Here is a 10,797-nt window from a genome sequence, read left to right on the forward strand (position 1 = left end):
AAGACTGCTTCCTCTACCTCTCTTTGTTCATCCTCTTCTAAATGATCATAGTAGAACTTACATTATTTAACATGCCATCCTTAGTGATTTCATTTACTAATTTTGCACAAGTTTTAGGTGGAACCTTACCAAAATTAGTGTCATTCTTCTTCTTCCTCTTTGTAGTACTGGATGCAGCTGAAGTGGTTACCTTTGGTGCTCGCTTCTGTGCCGCTATTTTGAATGTGACCTTCCTAACCGGTTGCTTTTTGGCTTCAACCTTTGTTTTCTCTGTTTTCTTCCTTACAACCCTCTTGAATGCCAATGGTGTGTCATCCTCAGATTCAAACTCTGCTGTAACAGGCTTAATGTGTACTTCTGGATTTTTCCTCTTCCTGCCTTTCTTCGGGACAACATCAATTAATGCCTTAATGTCCTGTGAGACCTTCTCAACAAATTTGCTATCCTTTCCTTCTTGCTTCTCTCTCTTCTTTTGGTTGAACTTTGTTTCAACCTTATGTGTTTTCTGTTGTGCAGTACCATAGGGCTTCTCTGCCTCATCAATAGGTGCATCAATCAACAATTTTGCATAGGCATCAAGAATCTGTGCATCCACCTCATAGCCCATTTCCTCAATCCAAATCTTTCGGGGCTTAACTGCTTCCATAAGTGTTTCACCCTTCTTCACCATGAAGCATATGTCAGTTGAATATTTCTACAATAAGCTCAGGTACCCTTACCCTAGACCTCATAGATTTCTGAAATGCTTTGAAAAATCCCCATACCTTATCATCTTTCTGACTTCCTAAAGCAACAATTGACTGTTTCAATTGTCTCCCTACCGAGATGTCAAATGCCCATTGCCTTTTACCAAAACTGAGTGTATCTTTCATGAAATATAACATTAAGAAAACTATCAAGTTGCCATACTAGAATGTACCCTTTTTATCTCCCTTGATCTATCCTAGGTTTATTAACAAATCATCAAGCATCCAACCACATAGATCCAATTTCACATCCTCTCATCATTTTGTATGCAGCTAAAATGCATAAACTGGAAACAAAATTCAGTCAGTTTGATTGAGTTACCTTATACCCAATGATCATGCTACCGAATCAGATGTCCGTGTCGGTAATAGTGCTCACTCGCATAGATCTCCTGTCACATGTCACGTTAGTGATTTTGTTCACATAATCATTCAAAATCTTCTTGTTTGGATGTTGCCCAACCGATGGCAAACTGGTGATTCCCGGATGACTTCCTTGGTGATCTTGTAAGGTCTGTTTAACCATATAAATTCCCCATTTACTCTCCTCAAAACATATCTGATTATCTCATCTTCGAATTCTGAAATATCCTGAATGTTGGTAAACCCTAAGTCTTCAATGTGTTTGTATGCTGGTTTGATTTTTCCAAATTCTCCCATCGGCTCACTCATATACATGCCCTTAATTTTAGAAGTTCCCAAGTCCTCAAATGTGATAGTGAATATATGCCCTAACATCTTCTACATAGACAACTCCCTCAGGAACACGGGAAAATGCTCCAACCGAATCTTTCAGGGTAGCCACATGTGGATAGCACTTGAAAATTGGCTTGGGGCAGTCCTTAACCTCTACTACAGTCAGGTTTGCAACAAAAGTAGGAATAGATGATGATCCCGCTTCCATGTTTAAAGATAAATACCTTTTGATTGCTCTCGGTGAAAATCTCCAACAAATTTTTTCAGACGCTGGTGAAATCGCTCAAGAAGAAATCTGATTGCTCTAAAATTCCTTTGATTGCTCTTAGTCGCTCTTAAACACTCTGGAATTGCTTTGAATGCAAGGTGATCAATAATGAAGTGATTTCGACCTTTTAACCTCCATGAAAAACCCCAATCTTCCATTGACATAAATGACTGCCGGTGAAAGATACCAAATCTCGCACAAAACATATCCATGCCGGATAATCATCTCCAATGTCTAGAACCTCTTCCTGAGGCACATGCAACATCTTCATGAATTTTGCCTACCCCTAAGACATTTGCCTCAGTTACCGGATGAGCTACCTGTCGGTGTAGGAGCAACCTCTTCTGTTAGATGAGTAACCAAGACATTTCCATCTGATGATTGTTCTTCAGTCTTCCTAACCCATCTCTGAGTATGATCTTTCCAAATTTCACTAACCTTATCTTTCCCTTTCTCATTTGATCCTCCATTACCAACCGGTGGGTTCTTGCTTCTACAGAATTTAGCAATATGTCCAACCTCATTACATGCATAACATGTAACATTGTTCCTTTGAATTGCTTTGCTAAAACCAGTGAAATTGCTTGACTTGCATTGGTTAGCCATACGTCCAAATTTTCTATATGCATAGCATTTAACATTCATTCTGCAATCATTTGTCTTATGACCACACTTATTGCATTTAGAACATTTACCGGGAGCAGAATCAGGGTTTTGATTTGCTCTGTTTCTACATTGCCTAGCCATGTGACCAAATTTATTGCAAACAAAACATCTTCCATTAAATTTATAAGCATTAAATTGCCTTACCGGTGCCTTATGGTTTTGATCTTCATTAGCAGTATCGAAACTCCGTCCTTGCTCAACTCCAAGTCCACTGGAATCACCAATTTGTCTTTGTCTCTTCAATAACTCATCTATCTGTGCTGAGCTAATCTTGAATTTTTCATTATGCTCACTTGCAGTAGTTAGATCTTCTCTCAAAATTTTCATTTGTCTCTCAAGTTCTTGTTCATTACTCCGGGATTGTACTAAATCAGTTCTCAACATATCATTCTCATGAACCAACCTACCATATTCTTCAAATTTGTTCTTCAGGGATACAACAAGATTTTCTTCCTTTTTCTTTTGGTCCTCAATCTTCTTAGACATCCTCATAGTTATAACTTGTATTTCATTTTTCATAACCATGTTTTCCTAACTCAATTTCTGGCATTGTTCCTTAAATGCATCTTTCTCTTCGTCATCCCGACTTTGCAAAAGTTCCTTCCTCCTAGCCTGAACAGATGATAGCCTCTCTTGTAGGACAAGAATGAATTCCGTAGCAAAATTAACATTTCAGCATCATAATCTTCAAGTACCATCTCAAGTTGCTTCTACAAAGCCATATCCATGGATTTCGGATTGAGGATCTTCCTCAAGCTGTTAAACTTCGTCTGAGGCACAAGGCTCTGATACCAATTGTTGGAATCCAATAACACTGAGAGGGGGGGTGAATCAGTGTTATACTCGAACGTTCAATTTTAGCCTTATTAAAACATGCATACCCCAACCGGTATACTGGTACATACAAAATTGAATGAAGTAAATAAACCAATAAGCGAATCACATAAATTAGAACCATAACATGCAAAATTATATGTGGAAAACCTCAAAGAGGAAAAGCCATGGTGAGATTTGTGACCCACAATATCAATCCACTGGCCATATGAAGAGATATTACAAAATATGAGGGGCCTGCACTTGCAAGAAGGCTTATAGCCTAGAGAACACAACTCAATCACAAAAGGAGCCTCACTGATTACATATAAATCCAGACTACAATCCGAAGAAGTGTTGAACTTCTAAGATAGCATCTTGTATGTCTGAATACAATTCCGGTTTAAGCTTTGTCTGTTCCGGTCTGAAACCCTAAACCCTTTACCAGAATAACCCTTACATAAATTTCCTTACATACATAATCTCTCTGATATATTTCACATCATATTACATTCGCATATCCATAATCTCCTATGTCATTTTTTATGTCAAAATGTTCTATCAAACTGACCTATATATCCTATACAAATTATCATGCCTTATGTTGGCTTACAAAGATATATATACAATATCAAATTACATGTCAGCCGGATAACACAAATGCATAAATATTAAAGCCAATTGCCGATGTCGGATCCAAGAGATGTCGGCCTCCAATACCGATAACCTTTTACTAAACCATGTCGGCTTGCATTGTCGATTACCAAAGAAATCCTTCCGTCCTTCCGGTGTCAGTGTAGAATCTGTGAAGTGCCTGTCGGTACACAACCGAACCAAAACATGAAGCCGAAACACAATACCATGTTGCCATAAATGACAACATAGTGAAACCAACCAATTGAGTGTCAATTGCCAACAGTAAATTGCATACCTTGCAATTTCACATTATAATGCCATCCCTATTGTGACCCTAATAACTTAGTCTATATTATGTATTCATGATTTAATATGTTCTTTTCGAGCGTTTACATTCTAAGGTGTACTTAGATTTTTTATAATTTTAGCATTGGCATGATGTTGATAAATTGATTGGGTTTTGTATATTAAAGTTTGAATATGAAGATGTTGGAACACAAGAACACTAAGAGGGGGGGTGAATCAGTGTTTTGCCGAAATGATTAATTTTAACCTTATCAACACAACAACTTAGCAACCGGTAAACATAAAAGAAGATAACAATAAGTAATGATGCAACCACAAAGATGAACATCATAACACCACAAATTTATACGTGGAAAACCTCAATGAGGAAAAACCACGGTGGGATTGGAGACCCACAATATCTATCCATTGATCAAATGAATAAATATTACAATAAGGAGTCTGCACATGCAGGAAGGCCAACAACCTAGAGCGCACTGCTCATCACAAAAGGAGCCTCACTGACTACAGAAAACTTTGGACTACAATCCGAAAATAGGAATGAACTGCAAGAATAACATCTCTTATGTCTGAGTATAGTTCCGGTTAAGCTAAATATCAGAGGTGTCAAAACCTTTTACACAAACCCAATTCGATCACCTGTGATCGACCAAAACCTCTGCATATGATTAAAACCTTATTCACACACAGATAATCCCATAACCATCCATTACCTTGATCTACATAGAGATCTTACATCATATATATACTAATCCGAGACCTAAACAATTAGGTCGGCCACCTAAAAGATAAGATAATAAATCCATAACATAAATCTGCAAACCAATGATAAACCAAGTTGGCCTAAGACCAAAACAACATAATCCAATCAATAAATCCAACCGGTAACACATCAGGAGCATCAACCAACACGTTACATAAACCGGTCTATAACCTAACAAAATAGAATTAGACCTAAAATAGGTCGCCATAAGCCAAATGAAACACCACCGATCAAATGGAACATGAACATGATAGCCATTAACATTCTGATAACCTTCTAGAAGCCGCACCAACGCCACTTATTAGATTCATCAAAAGATCTTCAACAAAGCTCTACTGGTAAAACCCTTACCGGTAACCAAAAGGCTTACGAGAACAAAAGATAGCTACCAAATCATCAAATCCCAAACCAACTGAATGTGAGATGCATCAGGAACACATGAATAGCCAATCCAAATCAATTCCAATAGTCGGAGCATACTAGAGAATACCGGAGACAAATCTCTTAATAATCATCAGAGTCCAACCACTCTATGGAAACCTAGTGGACAACAAAACAACTAGTGTTGACATCAATGACAAACATCAATGCAACATATAATCAATTCTTCCAAATTGCCAACAATATCCCCCTTTGGCATTGATGGCAACACTAGATGTGAAAAACATGCAAGTGCCAAGAAATGCCAAACAAGTCTCTCTGAATGGAAGACAACCAATAATCTCCCGAAAATGGTATAACAATGAAGTTCTGAACCAATAGACCATACTCCCCCTGTGAAACATATCTCGGTTAAGCTCTGATCCCTTTGACTGATATTTCTGTTAAGCTCTTTTTTTCATATATATATCTCTCCCCCCTTGACATCAATGCGAGAAATTTGACATAAACATCAATTAAAAATCATAAATCTTTTGAACCACACAACTGACTACTTCCTCTGAGTAGTAGCACCAACACATCAATTCAGAATGAATGATAGCTCTGATAAATACATACCGAACTGATGCCAATCACTATCACTCAAGTCTCTACCAGAGGGGCAGAGACCCTGAATCTGTCTCTTAAGTATTCAAATGATTGCTTAGGCAAATGTTTAGTGAAGATATCCGCAATCTGCTCTTTAGTGTTCACATAAACCAATCTAACTTCATTTGCTTCCACCTTCTCCTTCAAAAATTATACTTGATTGATATGTGCTTTGTCTTAGAATGAAATACCAGATTCTTTGATATGTCAATAGCAGCAGAGTTATCACAGTGAATAACTACCGGTTCATTACAATCTATCCTTATATCCTTCAACATTTGCTTCATTCACAAAATTTGTGTATAGTTAGTAGCAATAGAAACATACTCAACTTCAGTAGTAGATAAGGAAGTACAAGATTGTTTCTTGCTGATCCATGAAACAAGTTTCTTTCCAAGAAAGAAAGCTCCATCGGATGTGCTTTTCCGGTCATCAACATCTCTAGCCTAATCTGCATCTGTATATGCACAGTGTAAAGTCATCATCTTTAGGATACTGCAAACCATACTTAATTGTTCCTTGTAAATACCTAAAAATCCTTTTCACCGCACTCTCATGATTCTATCTAGGATCACTCTAATATCTTAATACAATACAAACGGCATTCATTATATCCAGTCTAGTCTGAATCAAATATAACAAGCCACCAATCATAGATTTATACCTTGTAGGATTTACCAAAGCTGATGCATCTTTCTTTTTCAATTTCTCACTTGTAACCATAGGAGTACCAACCGGTTTAGAATTTTCCATACCAAATTTCTTCAACAACTCTCTGGCATACTTAGTTTGATAGATAAAAATACCTTTACCAGTCTAAGTAATCTACAAACCTAAGAAAAATTTCATCTCCCTAATCATAGACATCTCAAATTCATTCTTCATATTATCAGAGAATTCCATACATAACTTATCCCCACCTCCAAAAATGATATCATCAACAAAGACTACAACAATCAATATGTCATCATCAGTGATCTTATAATATAAGTTACTGTCAGCATTAACTTTAGTGAAACCAAGATTCAAAAGATATTTGTCCAATTTGGCATACCAAGCTCTAGGGGCTTGTTTCAATCCATATAAATCTTTCCTTAACCTGCAAACCATATTTTTGTCATCTGAAAGTGGAAATCCATTAGGTTGCTCAATGTAAACTTCCTCTTCAAGATCTCCATTCCAAAATGCACACTTGACATCCATCTGATAAACCTTGTATTTCTTATGGGCAACATAAGCAAGAAATAGTCTCACAGCTTCAATCCTAGCTTACCGAGCAAAATTCTCATCATAATCAATTCCTTCCTTTTGAGAATATCCTTTACATACGAATCTAGTTTTATTCCTCACAACTTGTCTATCCTCATTCAATTTATTCCTAAAGACCCATTTAGTTCCAATAATATTCTTATTTTTAGGCTGGGGAACTAAAGTCAATGTGTTGTTCTTTTCTATCCGATTTAATTCCTCTTCCATAGCTCTCATCCAACATTCATCTTTACAAGCTTCAATAACTGATGCCGATTCAATTAGAAAAAATTAAGCATACCTCATCAGCTGCCAACCTTCTTTTTGTCATTACTCCTTTGTTCTTGTCTCCAATGATTTGATCTTCTGAATGATTTAACCTTACATACCTAGGGGTTTCCCCACTTTCTGTTCCTCTGCTCTGATTTTCAGTTACTATTGAATTTTTTGATACTGTCAGGGTAATTGGTTCAACATTTTATTCCGGTATAGGTGCTACCGGTTCAATTATGATCATTTCCACTTCCGGTTCCCTTTCATAAGTTTTGATTTGACCTCAGTACTGCTCATCCACCTTGACATTAATACTCTCCACAATTCTTTGCAATCTTCTGTTATAACATCTATATGCTTTGCTTTCATTTGAATAAACAAGAAATATTCCTTCATCACATCTAGGATCAAACTTTCCAATTCACTACCAAAGATTCTGAAAAACTTAGCTATAGATGTATGACCAAACCATAACTCATAAAGTGACTTACCGATAAACCAAACCAAATCCATGATCCAACAAATCTTTGTTGGTTAACCTTCAAACTGACTTCTCCAAAATCTGAAACAAGCTTTCAGACCACTACCAGGGGTAATTCCGAATATGTCATCAATTTTCCTCCCCCTAAGGCTAATGCCTTAGATACCGAATGAGTTTCCTGCTAGTGCAGGAACATTCTTCTCTGCCGGTTGAGTAACTGGGGTATATGATTCAGCCTGTTGATCCTCAGACTTTCTAATCCATTTTGGTGCAGGAGCACCTCTTCAACAAGCAAATCATGGATCTGAGGATGAAGAATAGGATCATAGTGTTTGTCTTAGTGTCTTGTGTTTATGCAAGTTTCATCTATTTAATAAAGACCCCACCATGTAAACCAATGTCACTGATTGGGCAATTTGATAAGCCAATTGGGACAATGTGGTCAATAGGGGTAGTAGGATGTTTGTTTTTGAGTTTGACAAGTTCTTAGGTTTTCTTAGTGGTGTTTGGCTGATCCAAGTGTGTGGATCCCAACCTTAGAGAGTTTGACAACTTTTTATGCCAAAATGCAACTTTTGAGTTCAAAAGTGCAACTTTTCAAAATGCAGTTGATGTAAGCCTCTCAACGGCTCCAACCTTTTTCAAATTTGGTTGGAAACCGTTGGAGAGGTCTATAAGCCTTGTGGACATGATTCCCAAGGTGGGCGATGTTGTGATTTGAAGTTGGAAGCAATAAGACACAAACAAGATTGAGTTTTCCCAGAAATTCTGAGTTTGCAGGAGTTGTACGATCTTGTACGGAGTGAATTGAGTCACACCATTCATGGAGTAGATGGAGGAATGAACTAGATTTTATTTGGTGCTGGTCTGAGTCTTTGATTGTTTCTGTGTAGTGAGAACCCTCCATTTTTATGACTGTAACCCGAAAAGTAATTGTTTGGCTAGGGTTTTAGCAAAAAATGGCCATATCTTGCATTCTAGTCAACTAGAAGTTTCTTCCTTTGGTGGAGTGTAGGATTGGCCTATGAATTTTAGGATTTTCATGGGTTTTTGTAGGGGAGACTTGGTTGTGAGGAGAAAGAAGAAAAACTAGGTAGTCATCTCTTTGTGACTACCTTAAGCAAATTTAGGACAATCATCACAAAATCTGATAGCGGTGGATTCCAGGCATGCAACCCTGGAATTAGAGGTTATTCACCATTCTCCACATGCTCATAAAGTTTTTTTTGTAGTTGGGATACCGGTAATGGGGGTTGCTTTGCAATTTAGGCCTAATTGCCCTAATTAGGTCTCTAGGCTTCTAAGGGGTTCAGACCCTTAGGTTGCAGTTCTTGTCAATCCATTTTGGGGATGAGTGTAACTCGAAAAAGGGTATCTGGAATGGTGAGTAGTTTGTCAGAGTGTGTGGAATATTTTGGAGTTAAGGTCAATTCTCTCGCTAAAGAGGGCCACTAGCCTAGGAGGTAGGTTTCCAAAGGAGGTATAAGGATTTGAAGAAAAAACCCTAAACCAATGTTTGGAATAGTCCTTAGTAGTCATGAATGGACCAATTCCAAAGCCCCTAGGAATAGGAGTCACTAGTGAGGCATTTTAGAGAAGTTGAAGCCATTTACTCATGTTGAGTAGGTGTTAGGCTTGAGTAGTGGAGAGTAGTTCAAAACCTTAAGATGTGGAGTCCTTCCTTGTAGGGTCATTTTTGTCATTTGAAGGGTCATACCCTAACCTTTTGGACTTGTCATTAGGTGTAAGAAGGGCTCTGCATCAAGTGGTATTAGAGCCTAGGAGTGTACTTGGACTGGAGAAGAAGACAAGATGTCAGAAGAAGAGGGATCCCAAGATATCCCATCAAGGATGACCAATGTTGAGTTGTCTGTCTTGGTAAAGAAGCAAATGGAAGAGAGAAGAGAAGTCACGGCTGATAATCAGGCCTTGAGAAATGAAATGGACCAGTTGAAGAGCAAAGTGGGGAGGGGAGAGAGAGACTCTGGAGGAGATGAAGAGGAGATCCCTAGGTAGGAAGAACTAGAGGTTCTTGCAGACCAGAGACCCCTGATGAGTGTCCTCAAGTTCATGGAAATAAGAACAATGGATGTGAAATTGGATCTGCCAGTGTTTGTCGGTAAGATGAAACCAGATAAAGTGATGGAGTGGATAGACTCCTCAGACAATTTCTTTGAGAGTGAAGACATATCAGAGCACCAAAGGGTGAAGATGGCCCAATCCAAAATGAAAGGGGCGGCACTAACTTGGTGGGCTTTCATCCAAGATGAGAGGGTGAAAGAGGGAAAGAGAAAAGTGGCTACTTGGAAGAAGATGATGGCTTTGGTGAAGGAAGCTTATGTTCCAGTGGACTATAATGTCCAATTGCATAATACGAGACAAAATTTGAAGGAGAAGGAGATGGACGTGAGTTCCTATACAAAGGAGTTCATGAAGTTGTGTGTGAAGACTAAGGTAAAGGAGAGTGAAGATGAGAAGGTGGCGAGATATCTCAATGGATTGATATTTTCCATCCAAGAAGATTTGAACCTCCACACCCCGAAGACAGTCCAAAAGTGCTTTCAGTTGGCACTCAAGGTGGAGGAGAAGCTAAAGAGGAGATAGGAACAAAATAACAGAGGCAAAGGGAGACAACAAAGAGGGGGAAGAAGTCCTTTCAGAGGCAAAGGAAGTGGTTTTGGGTACCAAGGTGAGTCTAATCAAGAAGGCACCAGAGGAGAGAGCAATTATAACCAAGGAGGAGGCTACAATCAAAGAGGGAACTTTAGGGGTAGAAGATCATTCTCTAGAGGAAGATCCCAAGGTAGAGGACCTCCTAGATTCTACAAATGCAACCAAGAGGGGCACATGGCCAATAGGTGTCTGGAAAAGG

Source organism: Cryptomeria japonica, chromosome 10 (genome assembly GCF_030272615.1).
Source record: "Cryptomeria japonica chromosome 10, Sugi_1.0, whole genome shotgun sequence".
In the NCBI taxonomy this organism is placed as follows: Eukaryota; Viridiplantae; Streptophyta; class Pinopsida; order Cupressales; family Cupressaceae; genus Cryptomeria; species Cryptomeria japonica.